At 40.7% G+C, this 15,528-nt stretch overlaps 2 protein-coding genes across 5 annotated transcripts in view; one reads left to right on the top strand and one right to left on the bottom strand.

Moving 5' to 3' along the window:
- The window catches only part of ATXN10 (ataxin 10), a 351,563-nt gene that overhangs the window by 238,627 nt on the left and 97,408 nt on the right, over nucleotides 1-15,528 (top strand). The window lies entirely within an intron of this gene.
- WNT7B (Wnt family member 7B) overlaps nucleotides 1-15,528 on the bottom strand; it is a 98,748-nt gene that overhangs the window by 41,776 nt on the left and 41,444 nt on the right. Inside the window, exon 2 of one of the 4 annotated variants that reach the window (XM_069863399.1) lies at nucleotides 13,895-14,055. The exons of the other annotated variants lie outside the window; for them this stretch is intronic. The gene's annotated coding sequence lies outside the window, so the exon portion shown is untranslated. The remainder of the gene's footprint in view (nucleotides 1-13,894; nucleotides 14,056-15,528) is intronic. 4 annotated transcript variants of the gene reach the window in all.

Below are 15,528 nucleotides of genomic sequence, written 5' to 3'. Positions count from 1 at the left end.
TGATCAGTGAAATTTCACCAACATTACCATACTTTTAGACCTGGAAAATGTCATGGAACACAAACATGGATCCTTAATATGAGCCATCCAGACAAAAAACTCATTCTTCAAGTACATTTTCAGAATTTGTTGTAAAGTTTGCATATAATTTGCACCTGCCATATGTTTTCACTTTAGTGCATTTCTTTTCTATATTTCAGCTCACTTTTCAACACCTTAACAGGCTACATTTTAAGTGATAATATTTTGAAAAATAAGACAACATGGGTATACATTCAGTGTTGTCTCAGGTGCCAGCCAGACCAATGCTGGAATGCTTCACCTGGCTCTGGACAAGTCAGCAGGAGCAAAGAGAGCAGTATAGCTGCATTAGTGAAACAAGCCTTGCTCAGCATGGTTTGATGGATCCTGACAGCTACGCAACTAAAGCCTGGAAAAGCCCCTGCTGGCTGCTCTGCTCCTTGGCTGGCAAATCAAGGTGCCAAGAGCGTGACTTCTCCTGGGCACCTGCAAGGATGTATATCCACACACCCTCTTTAGCTCGTACCAGGCTGATATTGGTTCATGCAGATAATTTCCTTTTCCTATCAAGTGCTGTTGTTGATTGCCTTTGTAGTGTAAAGATGCTTGTCCAGTTTATGCTGTAGCACCTTGAGTTTAAGAGGAGTAACAGAAGTAACCATAGATAAATAGGTTAGCAACAGGATGCAGACTAACTTCCCCATTACATTCCTCTCCATCTTTAATACTGACTTTAGCCATCCTTCTTAGTGCTAGAAATTTCCCACTGGAAATGCTCCTTTTGGAAGATGTTGACTAAACAAAACTGAAGAATTTTATAGGAATTTACCAACCCTATTGCAAAGGTAACTGCAAAATTATGTAAATGTTGCATTTCAATGAAATCAGAGTGTTTCATTTTGCCACTTCAAGAAACTACAGTAAAGCCAGAGTAAGAAGATGAAATGGAGAAGTCTTCCCTGGCCAAAATGAAACACCACTTTTTCTGTGGAATGGAAACTCCATGATGATTCACTGCCTCTAATAGGTATTTGTGCATCCTTTCCAAAGTTAATAACCCATGAAAAATTAAGCTTTTTTTTTTTTTTATGGCTTGGGGATTATATAGAGACAAGGCATTGCAAACACAGAACATGTATGTCATGTGGTACAACCTATTAAACAAAAATAGGAACAAAATGTTGTTGCAGCTCCAGCCACTCACAGTGTTTTGAGCAGGAGTGCTCAGACTTGTAGTCTTAATTCATGTTTCTCTGGAGACTGAGCAACAAAGCTGGAGCATCAATTGGAACAAGCAAGTCCCCAGGATTCATGAAGGTTTTGAGATAAGGTTTTGTTTCTGGCCCACCTCTACTTAAACAACTGCATAAAATATTTAATTTATGATGTCGCTAAATCAGGACTTTTCAAGAGACATGATAATCTTTAAAAGAAAACATTATGAGTTTGATGTATAAGTGGAATGATCCCTTGACCTTTGCAATTGCAGTCTCTATATTAACTTATGGCTTCAAAAGTTATCAAAATCCACAGTGGAAACTGACAATATTTAATTTTTTAAAAATCATTCTCTGTACTGAAAAGTAAAATTGTTGGGGTTTTTTTCAGATTTTTTCAGAGCTTTCATCTCTCTGACTCCAGCAACTTTCCACGTCAAGTAAGATGCATATTCTGAAAAGGTTGCAATAAAAGGCAAAGAAAAGTGTTTGGGCTTTATAGCTGGTGTGCTTGTTCAGAAACATATGCTCTCTGACAACTCTAAAATGCCAAGATCCATTCCCAAATCACGTTAAGATTGCTGCTCTTGAAGTTATGATAGGGGAAGGATATCTTGCACAGAGTGAATAACCTGCACATGCTGCTGGGGGACAGTGGACTCTGCCATTACAGCCTAGTCCATGGGTTTTCTCCTCGAGGGAGGCTGAAGGGAACCCGGGTCAGCCACTCACTCTCTGCTGAGATGTGCAGGCAGCGGGTCAGCTGAGGAAAGAGTGAATTTCTGCAGCCATTCTTCAGAGCAGAGCAACAACCAGGGCGCTCTGGCAGCGACGTCTCCCTGATGCAGCATATGCAGTTGTTCTCTGGGTACCTCTGGCTGTGCCCAATCCTTATCCTAACCCCTCCACCTGGCTTTGCCTGGTTCTCTGGGACAAAGCAGGTGGGTGACAAAGTGTCCTGCAAGAACTCCTCATCCAGTAACCTATATCCCTTGCAGCAGGAGCTGCTTCAGACATCAACACTTCTCAGAAAACCTAATCCTAATGGAATCCACAGTCAGGTCCTAAGAAATAGACACGGACAGGCATTCAAAATTTAAGTGGATATTCCACATATACACACGAGACACACAGTTCTGATCCTCTGGCTGACAAAGGTCATTAAATTACTAAGGCCACACAGCCAGCTTATTGATAAATATTATATATAAACAACTATTTCTATAAGTTAGAAATATTTATTTAAAATGAGAATACTAGTAAAAGCTATGAGACAACATTCTGCCATCACTTTCTTTTAAGTACTGAGCCTCCACAGTTTCCGTTAAATATTATCTCAAGATGAACAGCTAAAATTTATGACTTTCAAAACAAAGGAAAGCAGGAAAGAGTTGGCTAGAATATCTACAACACATATAATTTTTAATTTAGTTTCTTCCTCTATATACATTGGTATTGTCTCTTAATTAGGTTGAAAAGTGTATTCTTGGGTCTCCCATTGTTTTTGGAGCAGGCCTTGGTAAAAGTATTTTAATACAGTGGGTCAGTTTATTCCTTTCGAAAATAAGCATAGTCATATCTGCCTCAGAAGTTATTGTGAGGATATTGCAATTATAATGTATTTGTAAAGTGCTTTGAAACATTTCTCATTAAAAGAATTAAATTGCAAATATCAGGAGTGGAAAGGGTCTTTTTTTATTATTAGTTCCAGGGACTATGCCCTCTGGCCTGAACTTGCTAGCATATTTCCTCAGACTTGTTTAGCCTACTTTTAAATCATTACTATAATTTCAGTGCCAAAAGAAATGCTGAATCATTAAACTGAGGGTTTGGAAAACTTTATTTATGTTAAAGAAATGTACCCAACAGCATTTCAAGCTTCCTCTCTGCGAGTTTTTTGTGGCATCCCTCGGTCTGTGCATTGGTTACACATTCAGGAGGGTTGTGCCATGCTCCTGCCTTTTGGCATGTTGAAGGCTACATATCTCTTTTCTTACTAGATGGAGAATATTTCACTTTATAACTGTCAAAAGGCAGATCCCCATGCCACATTTTGGCATCTAATTTTCCTCTGCAGTGCAAATTGCCTTGATTCTTATCACAAGAGAGCCCTGACTGTAGGGTTCTGTTAAGATTCCTGGCACAGTTTACAGTAGTTGCAACCACGACAACCTGTACACACTTCAGTGTTTTATGCTGGGTCAACCATATGGGTTGTCCAATTAAACATCATCCACATGGACTATTCAACTGAACAGCAATAGCAGAATAGTACCATATTTCCTAAGCAATTAATTGTAGTGGCTGGCATTTGGAGAGTCTTCATCTTTCTTTCATAACCTTCCAGTTCCGGAATCCTCAAAATATGAAGGATATGGAAATGTTGGAATGGGTCCAGGAAAGGCCTACAAAGATGATTAGAGGGCTGGAGCACCTCCCATACAAGGACAGGCTGAGAGAGTTGTGGTTATTCATCCTGGAGAAGAGAAGGCTCTGAGGAGACATTATAGCAACCTTCCAGTACATGAAAGGGGCTGCAGAAAAGCTGGGGAGGGACTGTTTACAAAGGCTTGTGGTGATAGTACTAGGGGCAATGTTTATGAACTGGAGAGGGGCAGATTTGGACTGGACATAGGGAGGAATTTCTTCACTATGAGGGTGGTGAGGCCCTGGCATAGGTTGCCCAGGGAAGCTGTGGCTGCCCCGTCCCTGGAGGTGTATAAGGTCAGGTTGGATGAGGCCTTGGGCAGCCTGGTCTGGTGAGAGGTGTCCCTGCTCATGGCAAGGGCGTTGGAACTGGATGATCTTTTAGGTCCCTTCCAACCCAAACTATTCTATGATTCATCACTTAGTCATTAGTCTAAGGGAAAAACCAACTCTGGAACTGTGCTATAGTTATATACAGAGCTACATCCTAACTAAAAAGAAAAAGTGACCTGGACTTGGACAGGATCTTGCAGTTCAAATTTCCAACAAGCTAAACCTGAGGAATGACGTTTTGGAAGGCCCTGTTTCTGAATCAGAATCCCTAAATATCAAACTTTTCATTCTTTGAAAAAATAACTACGACTGCAGCCATAGCGAGCAGAATTTCATGGCTGTGGAAGACAACTTTCAGCTTACTTTGTGAAATAGTGCTTGTTTAATTATAATAAGACAGATGACTACTGCCACAAAAAATGAAAATTCTCACTCAAAATGTATTTTCTTCTATGGCTACGCCTTTTCTTCAGGACATTTTCATAAAAAATAAATGGAAAATTTGAAAGATCACATCCATGAAATTTGTCACAGATTCCAAGCAATTCATAAAAGGAGAAGTCTTTGAAAACACTTCAGAAATTAAACACTAAGGCCTAAAATCATATGAGTTTTAAGAACATAAAATTTAATGCCATATTGCTTGTCAGAAATGTATTCATTCATAATTTGTTTTCTTGAGTCTCTATCTCATTTTTACAAATGTAGGCATTTGCTTAACTTGAGCACAGTAGTCATTTCCTTGATTTCAAATGTTATATATTTCTTGCAGCTTCAGATGATTGTCACAGATAGGGAGGTTGTCACTTGAACTGTAGTTTACAGAGTGTCTTAGAGTCTTAGTAAATATGAAGTAAATACTTATAATGAACAGTTGTACAATCAATGCATTACAGGAGGAAAATTCTGATTTTTACTGTTCTAAAAAAATCTGAATTTTAACAAAATTATGAAATAGAACTCTATGTATAGATAAACAGCAGCAACTAACCAGTCTTCAGAACTGTCCCCAAGTTCCCATACAGTCACAGATGTGTACTGAGATTTCTTCAAAGCATTTAAAGTTCAGGTTTGGCAAATGTATAACAAAAGAAGATGTTGCTGTGGTTTAACCACAGCAAGCAACTAAGCCCTACACAGCTGCTTGCTCACTCACCCTGTCTGCAGAATGGAGGTAAGAATAGGAAATGTAAAAACAAGAAAACTCATGGATTGAGATTAAGACAGTTTAATAGAGAGAGCAAAAACCGTGCACGCAAAGCAAAGCATAACAAGGAATTGATTCACTACTTCCCATTGGCAGGCAGGTATTCAGACATCTCCAGGAAGGCAGGGCTCAATCATGTGTAACAGTTACTCGGGAAGACAAATGTTGTCACATCAATCCTTACTCCTTCCTTCTTCTCCCCTCAGTTTTATTCACTGAGCATAATGTCATATAGTGTGGAACACCCCTTTGGTCAGCTGGGGTCAGCTGTCCCAGCTATGTGTACTCCAAGCTTCTTGTGCACCCCCAGTCTACTTGCTGATGGGGAAGTGTGAGAGGCAGAAAAGGCCACGACACTGTGCAAGCACTGCTCAGTAGCAACTAAAACATTCCTGTGTATCAACACTCTTTGCAGCAACAACCCAAAAAATAACCCCATTCTAACACATACTAGCTACTGTGAAGAAAATTAGCTCTATCCCAGCCAAAACCAGCACAGACATAAAATAGAGAGATTAAATCAACACCACATTTCATACAGAACTTAACCAGGTTTATTTTAACCCTTTGATTTAAAAAAAAAGCCTTAAAATTCTTCTCTAGCAATAATATTCTATTTCAGGCCAGGGATGGTTTCAGGAGCTACACCTTGTCCTTCAAAACCCTTGCTCAGTTATATTTCTGGCTGTAGAGTAACATAGTTCACATTTTCCCCGAGCCATCAAGCCAGCCTCACTACAATTCCTTTGAATAGGTGCCCACAGAGTCACCATGATGTCAACCCTAACCCTGCTACTCAATATTCACCTGAAGCTGCTGTTGGGCAGGGGGATATTTTCAGCAAGGAATGAAGGGATTTATCCACACAAAACCCATTAACAGCAGAGGAGCTGCACGGCTTAAACCTCAGTGCACTGTACTGAAAACTTACCCACCATCTCTGATAAAAATCCCTATAAGGGGTTCTTTGTTAGAAGGAACCACCAAGGTATTTTGTGATGACACTGCAACTCATCTGAAACGTTACACCGCTACCGAGTGGTTTACTTAATTAAGAATTCCTAAGTAAATAGTTTAAGTGTGCATCAGTTGCAGAAATTGGCAGGAACATCCCTGGGCACTGAATGACATCTGCATATGTTTAGGCTTTCAATTTTGTTTTCCACTACTGTATCAGGGAAATCGTTGTTCAGTGCATGTGTTATTGAAATGGAAATCAAATAAGGCTGTGTGGTACTGTCCTGTGGTGCACTCATCTCTGCCAGAGCCCTAAGATAAACGTCCAGACCAAGGGGCTGTGGAGAGTAAGATGTCCCATCCTATTAAATGTCCACTCCCAGGCAGAGATTTCTCTGAGGAGAGCACCCAAAAAAAAAAAACAACCAAACACGTCATGGCCAAGAGTAAAAGTGGTGGTGGAATAGGTAAGCTTGAGGGATGACTCACACAAGGGCAGATCGTGCCTCAGGCTAAACACCTGCTTTAGAGAGGAGTGGGAACAGGGACCCCATCCCTGCATGCAATAGTGATAGGGGAAACATCAGCAAAGCCTCAGATTCATGCCTTCCCGTACCTGCCACCTGGGAGGCATCGGATGGCTGCTATGAAGCTGGCAGTGAATGATTAGGCTTCAGGAGAAAGGAGGGGAGACCTTGCCTAGCAGAGAGATGACCCCATGTCACAGCACTGGTGTGGCCATGGTCTGTGTGCTGCCCATATGCCCTATGCTCGCAGGCTGCACGGTAGCAGCAAGCACTGCCTCTGACAAGGACTGTCCTCAGGGCTCACATATTTTCAGCTCCTTGGAGATGACACTTCTATGCAACCCCAGGTGATGTGGCATTTACCCCACTAGTTTTCCAATGTATACCAAGGAAAAGCTTACGAGTACCAGAAGCAGCAGTGCAGGTGTGAACATTATGAGATAAAATGGAGATGGTAAAAGTCCCATTACTCAACAGATCACTTTCCTCTACAAGAAGGTTTTTGTAGCTTGCACTGTATCTTTGGTTGCTGTGCAAAACCATAGGATTGGCAGTGGCCCTGAACCCAAAACAGAGGATAGCTGAGGTGTTTAATCTAGTTTCTAATGCAAGAAGCTCCACCTGAAGGCCCAGGAGCCTCATCTAAATAGCATTATTGCTGGGCAGGGGTGCTAGGAGGGTTAGAGACAAAATTTTACTCTTTAACCCACCAGCTGTCACAGATTCCATCGCTGCTTGCTATAAGCCTTTCGCTGATTCTTACTGGTCATGCCAGAGCAAAAGACAGAAAAAGTAAGATTCAGGAATATTTCTGGCATGATGTCACTGGAGAATTATCCTCAGAATGACAATCTAATCTGACTGTAAATTGACCCATAGCTTATTTGGTGCTTGGCTGGACCACTGTAATAGTTTTGATTCATCAGTCAGTGAGGCAATATGTAACAGGATATATAACATTCTCAAAGACCTATTAAATCTCTAGTTTACCTGTATTCAATTTTTTTTACACAAAGGGAAGACTCATGGAAAACAGAAATGCCTCAGATGTCTCATGTGTCCTGTCATATAGATCATACTGGCAAATTGGACATATACGTTGGAAATTTACTGACTGACAGCAGGCATTCTGAACTTGCATGGCAAACTACCTATTTAACAAACTCTTCCTTTCTTACCTCTTATCACATTATTCTAGGTGTATCTTGTTATATGTTGGAAAACATTCACAACTTGTATATATAAAATTGATAAAAATAGGATGTTAAAATATGTGAAGTGTGGTAAAAATTGATTCCGAAGCAATGTGAGTTTCAAGAATGATTTGATTTGCTAAACCAGAGTAAACTTCTGTTGGAAGAAGCTGGAAGGCAACAGATCTCCTGGGATGCACGGAGTGATTAGTGAAAAGCTAGAATCTTCCTGCTTTGGTCTTGCCAGCAGTGAGGGTGGTGGCACACATGGCCTCATGGATCTTATCTGAGTAAGTTTAATGAAAAATTGTGTGGATATACCATTACTTGATTCCTTTTAAAACCCCAGGACCTTATCAGATTTAGAAATCAAACTGCAACACCTCTGTTTTGTAGAATTTTTTTGTTATGAGTACATGAACAGAGTTAACCTATCATTTCAGTTCTGCAAGCATCAACACTCCTGTGTTATTCCCAGCAGAGTACCAAGAAATTTCCACCATCAATAACAAAAATGTCCATTCCAGAATGCCAAGATGTCTGCAGGTGTTATCAATGTTTAACCCTATTATTTGCCTTCCATCCCATTACTGTTTTCTTTTAGCATTGGAAAGAGTCATGCTGATACCTAACAGAAAGTTACAGAATTGTTTGCTGGATAGTGAACCATCACACTGGGAAGCAAAATTACCTTGCAGAATAACTGTGATAGGATATCGCAGTTCCCTTGTGGTAGAACACAACTTTGAAGTAAGTTTGCACTAAGCTGGGTGGAAGTGTCGATCTGCTGGAGGGTAGGGAGGCTCTGCAAAGAGATCTGAACAGGCTGGACCACTGGGCTGAGACCAATGGCATGAGGTTTAACAAGGCCAAATGCCGGGTCCTGCACTTGGGGCACAACAAGCCTATGCAGTGCTACAGACTAGGAGAAGACTGGCTAGAGAGCTGCCTGGAGGAGAAGGACCTGGGGGTGTTGGTTGACAGCCGACTGAACATGAGCCAGCAGTGTGCCCAGGTGGCCAAGAAGGCCAATGGCATCTTGGCTTGTATAAGAAATGGTGTGGCCAGAAGGTCCAGGGAGGTTATTCTCCCCCTGTAGTCAGCACTGGTGAGACCACTCCTCGAATCCTGTGTTCGGTTCTGGGCCCCTCACTACAAGAAGGATGTTGAGGCTCTGGAGTGAGTCCAGAGAAGAGCGATGAAGCTGGTGAAGGAGCTGGAGAACAAGTCTTACAAGAAGCGGCTGAGAGAGCTGGGGTTGTTTAGCCTGGAGAAGAGAAGGCTGAGGGGAGACCACATTGCTCTCTACAACTACCTGAAAGGAGGTTGTGGAGAGAAGAGAGCTGGCCTCTTCTCCCAAGTGACAGGGGACAGGACAAGAGGGAATGGTCTTAAGCTCTGCCAGAGCAGGTTCAGGCTGGACATCAGAAAAACAATTTTCGTGGAAAGAGTCATTGGGCACTGGAACAGGCTGCCCAGGGAGGTGGTTGAGTCACCTTCCCTGGAGGTGTTTAAGGGACAGGTGGATGAGGTGCTGAGGGGCATGGTTTAGTGATTGATAGGAATGGTTGGACTCGATGATCCTGTGGGTCTTTTCCAACCTAGTGATTCTGTGATTCTGTGAAATAACAAAACGGCTGAAAGAGGTAAGCCTCAGATTTTCTGTGTCCACTCAAAACCAATTCAATATAATGAAGGAATAAAAATTTCGTACTTGAAGATGTAAAATCCATGCTTTTGGTATGTTATTCATATAAAACAAAAGAATGAATTAACTCTCTCCATCACACTACGTAAGCGTATATATGGGCATTTTCCAAACTGTCAATTCCATGTCTTAATTAAGCATAACTGGAGCGCATGTTTTGGCTTTGTCTGAAGTTCAGCAGTATGCTGTCTCCTGTGAAAAGCTTAAAACAGGGAGAGAAAGATGAAGTCCTTCAGACAAAGTTTAAGACTTGGCAAGACCACACTCTGCTTAATTTGTGAGATCTGATGGTAGTGTGTCTCTGTCATGCTGTGACTCTGAAAGCACGTTAGAATGGTTCTCATGAACAGAAACCTATATTCCTTGGCTAGCTCATTCTGGAATGTCATTCAGTTAACAGGAGGTATGTGTTGTGGGTTTAAAATCTTGAAGATGGACTGTTGGTGGAACCTATTTTAAAATACATGCTTTGTTATATTTGCCATTTAACATTTAAGTACCTGATATATCTTAATTTTTTTGCTTTTTGTACACAGAGTTTCCATGTATATGACACAAAAATTCAAAGAGGAAAGTATGTAATAGTGTGTCTACAGGAAAAGAAGATACCTGCTTCACAAAACGAAACCATCTGGCTTTACTGCTATGCTGGTTCAGGTAGGAAATCTTTTTTGTCTGCCAAGAACTGAGCAGTCAATGAGAATAAATTCTTAAAATCTAATAATGAGCCTCTGGAAAACTTAGTATTTTTTGTTAATTTTAAGACTGCACTGCAGTGGCAGTTAATCACAAGAATGAAAGCACATATGTGGCTTTATGCTACACCTGAAAACCCATACACATTAGTTTCAGAACTCATTTTAAGAGGAAGGTGGAGAGGCCATATTGACCCCATACACAATGCACGATTTGGACAAAATGACCACTGGAGGTTGCTATTTGTGCACAGATACACGACCACAAATCAAGCTCTCTGACTGGTCTTGAATTAACAGCAGAAGAGAAAAAAATAAATTCACTTTTCCAGTGACATTGAATTTTTATATGCAGTGTACACCAATATACACTGAGTCACGATTTATTTCTTCCTTTCCTCACCATTATATTCATTGTGGTAAATCTTTGCTAAGACCATAAGATATCTGGATATGAAATTAAATATCATCTGCAAACAAAATTGAAAGCAAAAATGCATAGGCTTGTTGCTGTCATGCTTAGTTACTGGCGTGTTTCTATATCTGGAATGCGTGCATCACTCATTGGTGGCAGCATCTCTTGTTCCCATCTGCTCTAATTATCCCACTTAAGGCAAGACCATTGTCTGCCAATACAGAGGATGAAGAGCACAAGGTCTTCTCTGGAAGATGTGCAGAAGTTAAGGAAGCGAGTGAGAGGATTGGGTGCATCCTGGACAGTGTGAAAGTGTACGAAGCAGATCACTGGCTTTTTGGCATACTCACAATTCAGCTGCCTAGACTTTTTCCTCCTCAATGTCTCACTTTCAACTTTCCTTCAAATTACACTACTTGTCATACACTCATTTGTGGTGAAAACACTTGTATTGTTTCCAAGATGTGGGAAAAACTGGGGAAAAAAACACAGTGACAGAAGCAAAAACTATTGACCTTTCTGGTTTTGGCATGAAGGCAGGTATTCTTCATCCTTTTTCAAAGCAACTGATTACATCACAGTCTGTCCTAGGTGATCTGCTTTTCAAATTGAAACATTTTGTTTCTTCTAACATTATTTTACTGATTTAGAGGTCCGACACCCATTCTGTGGTTAGTACTGTCATGTTACTACCAGTAAGCAAAATGCAGCGGCAGGTCAGTACAACCAGAAAAAGAGTCTACAGAAAATTATGCAGGCACAGGCTAATGGAAGCAGCAAAGCAGCATCTGTCCAATTTTAGGTGACAGGGCAGATACAGTCTTCCTCCTGCCCTTGGTGTTGGAGATGCAGAGTAGTAGCCCAGCCAACATGCCTCTCAGACCAGGGTACTTCTGCATCATTGTCCTGCTGTGAGCTCAGCCTCAGACATATCCAGACTAGCTTTAGGTGACCTGTCAGAAGCTGCAGACCTGAGATTGGCATGGGCTGATTGCCTGGGTACTTGTTCTGCTCCCAGGACAGGTTTGGCCATCAGGAGGCTGTGCTATGGCTAGACAGGTAGCCTTACAGGAGCTCACTAGACTGGCTGTGATGTGAGCATGCTCCTCAAACAGAGGGGCCCCAAAAGGCCCCTTCAGCCCACACCAATCAGATGGTACTATCTTGCAAAGCCTTGATTTAAAGAGAGAAAATGCTGTCAAGACCACCATATTAAATACAAGAGACCTATCTAGACCTATACTACTACATAGTTGACACCCTTCATGCTTTCCTGATTATGTAGTCCTGTTTACTTCAGCAGGAAATTTGCTATTAGTCAGCAAGTCAGCCTAAATTAATGTATCAGAATACATCCCTCTATAAAGACTTCATAGTAAAGAGCAAATCCTAAAATTAGTCAGAGATTAATCAAAGCAGAAGCTTTGTAGTAAGGTGAATACCTAAGAAATAGAGAGTGCAGAAACATTGGATTTGGCAGTTTGTTTATAACTTTAATAGTATTTTTTCTAAAAACAAATTTTAAAAAGTTGCAGCCTTTTTTTGAACAAATACCAAACTGAATTGCCCTTGTAAAAATGTTTTCTTTAGTAGCCTATTGGTGGATTAACTAATCTTGTATTTTCTCTTCAGAGCCTGTTTGGTGACTTTTACTTCCCAGTGACAGAATTATTCACGGCCTTTCAGCACCATCATAACTAATTGTAAGCGAAACTGCTTGCCATTTTTATGGAGCAGGCCCACATTCCTTGCGCCCAGCGAAACTCCCACTGGCTTTTGATAATCAGGCAAAGAGAAATTCTGATCCATCAGATAGATAATTTATGCTTAACTTCCTTACATGAATTATCTCATTGAAGTTGCGAGGCTGTTTGTGTACTTGAGGTTATTCACGTTAGTAAGAGAACGAAAGCGGATTTCACTGTGAGTACACTATCAGACTCATCAGATCTTTAGATCTGTTCCCAGATGTTGGATATTACTGCTGCAGTAATGAGAAATGGCTGCAGTGTGAGGAAGCCTTGAGGGTAAATAAAGAGGATTTCAAAATATTCAAAACATTATTGTATTCAGCATGTGGGTTTTCTGCAAACAGAAACATTGTGTTTTATAATCTGAACTGTCAACACTGGTGCAAAACAGTGTAACACCCAACAGGGCTATTCATGAATTTCTAAGGTTTCTTTCAGCCGCTTATTTCAAAATTTTAATTTTGAGTGATGCAAGAGCCATGGTAAACCACACTGTACCTTTTCTAGTTCCCTGGTTTGCTGAGTTTATTCCAGGTGTTCAGAAGGATTAGCAAAAGCCATTTTGAGTTGTTGAGGGAGTTTCCAAATTTGGTAGGAAGCCATAAAATTCATGCATCTCTGTTATTATCCCAGTAGCCTGTGTTGGGTGTGTCCCTAGGTTTTAGCAAATCGCTATAAGCTTGTGAAAGCAGCTTCATGAAATACTTTTCCTTCTAAAATCTTCTCTCGAAGGATCACACATACACTAACAATTATGCATACACAAGCATTTACCTGCATTTTTGTTATGGGTTATATTGACACCAGTTAATCTTCTTCCTGCCTTCAAACTGAAGTTGTTAACTATAGGGATCTCACATGCATTTTTCCTTCAGTTCTCTTTCTAAATCTAATAACTTGCAAAAGTTGCTTTATAGCCATGTAATCCAAAATGTGAACATATTTGAAGAAGTAAGTGATAATGAACATTTGAGATTCATGGCTGATCCTGCAAAGCTGGTACTAAAATATGTACATAAAAAAGAAACATATGAAATCTATAGGGTGTGTAAGAAAATGGTGTGGCACATGCCATGCCAGTCAGCAAGCATCCAGATCAGGTTAAGCATGGCTTAACAGTTGCATCTGAGTCACGCCCTACTCTTCATCTTCTGCCAGCCTTATACTCCTAGATAAATCTTCCTTCACTGCTAACAAATACTCGTTCCATTTTTTTCCACAAGTCTGTCGTTCTCCTGCCACTGATTTTTTTGTAACATTTTACACTTAGGTCCAACAAAAATTGCTAGAGAATTGTAACCTTTCTGTATGAGTTACATTTAACAATTCTAGAGAAGTAAATTTAAATGAACAATAGCATCATAGACTATAATTAAGTCTTGAAGCTACTGAATTTTCTTAAAATCCTACAAATGAAATATCATTAAGCCTTATGGCACTTACCCACTATTCAGAAGGTGAAATTAGTCAAAAGTATTGTGATAATAGCCAAGGATAGTCATGGACATGCTCTAAGATGTGAAATCTGTGACCTGCATTCTCAGTTTCTCCCAGGGGGTACCCAGATGATGTGACATGCCTTTGTATATGGTGTTAAGACAGCCCTGGCAAAACAAAGCATACACTTTTCTTTAAGCATACCAACAGAATGTGTGCATCAAAATATCTACCAGCACATACCAAAGCACTCTGTTGGACTGGCATATGTACACATAGCAGTGTGCAGAGCTGGGCACTGTATGCTTAGATTGAAAGGCTCCCGTTAGGATATTGCAAGACCACAAACGCTGGAGACTGAATGAGCTGCATTCCCCAGAGAAAGTCTTGTGAGAAAGCAATGTGGTAATCACTTCTGTCTGAATGATGTTGGGAAGGCACGGTATTAACAACCAAAGAGAATAAGTAAGACAGAAAGTGACCTGAAGGAGACAGTAGTCCCACTTTCCATGAGGAGGGATCAGCTACACACTTCTCAACCCTGACAGATACTTAGTACGATTTTTAGAAGTGCTCTAACTTAATTTTCCCTAAATTTCAACAATTAAATCTCAGTGTTTCTTCTCTAATGCCCCGCAGAAACAGAGAATATTTCATCCCTAGAGGTCTTGCATCATCTTCTAAGGTTTTTTTGTTAATCTTCCACAGAGCAAAACAGTCCTCATTCAACTTTCCTCTCAGGCATAAGACTTCCAATCATTTCTAACACTCTCTTCAATGTTCACTTCCACTAGTCCATGTTTTTCAGCACAAGAAGCTGCTAAATATATATGACTGGCACTGGAAGAAACATTCTGCCCTCTCCTCCTCACAAAGATACATTAATGAGATAATTTGTTTTGTTACCCCGCACATTCGGTGCCATTCTGAATGTTGCCTGCTACTCACTGACTTAGTTCTAATTTGGGTGCAACCCCAATGCAGCTGTGATCAGTAGATATCTTCTATATCATGCTCTTACCCTTCCTTGTTCGCCAACATTACATCCCAAAGGACACCCCAAAGTGTCCCTCCCTCCTTCATACCACAGTCTGAAAAGGCATGCAGCAGAAAAGGCAGGAGTGCTGCTCCTCCTGGATTTGGTCCAGCGGAAAGCTATCCTATATGAGGTGGATGACAGACTCCACTGACTTAATTAAAGACTGGAGACCTCAGGCCACCCACAATACTGAAGCTCCTTGATGGCCTGTGTTAGGTTAACCACTACCCTCTGGAATAACTGTAGGTGAGGGGAAATAAAATGATTTGAGAAACTGTTGGTGTCATATTGAGAGTGAAACTTAATATATCAAGTGTATCAAATCCAATACTGACTCAACACTGAATTCTTCCTTTGTATCCTTTGTAGAAGTACAGGAGGAAAACTAAACAAAACATTGCCAAGTCTGAAAATAGGTACATGTGGACAGAGGAGAGAAGCAGTGTTGAGACCTGAAGTAAACTATTTAGTCCTCACTTTACAGTGTATTTCCATTGCTTCCTGACATCTTCAGTTCCTGCACAGAGCCAGTGTTAAGGTTTATCTCACAACTGTGGCAAATGGGCCCTGCAAAAGTATTTTGACTCCTCGAAATTGTCTC

Source organism: Phaenicophaeus curvirostris, chromosome 1 (assembly GCF_032191515.1).
Source record: "Phaenicophaeus curvirostris isolate KB17595 chromosome 1, BPBGC_Pcur_1.0, whole genome shotgun sequence".
In the NCBI taxonomy this organism is placed as follows: Eukaryota; Metazoa; Chordata; class Aves; order Cuculiformes; family Cuculidae; genus Phaenicophaeus; species Phaenicophaeus curvirostris.
This window is presented reverse-complemented; position numbering and strand designations above follow the sequence as displayed.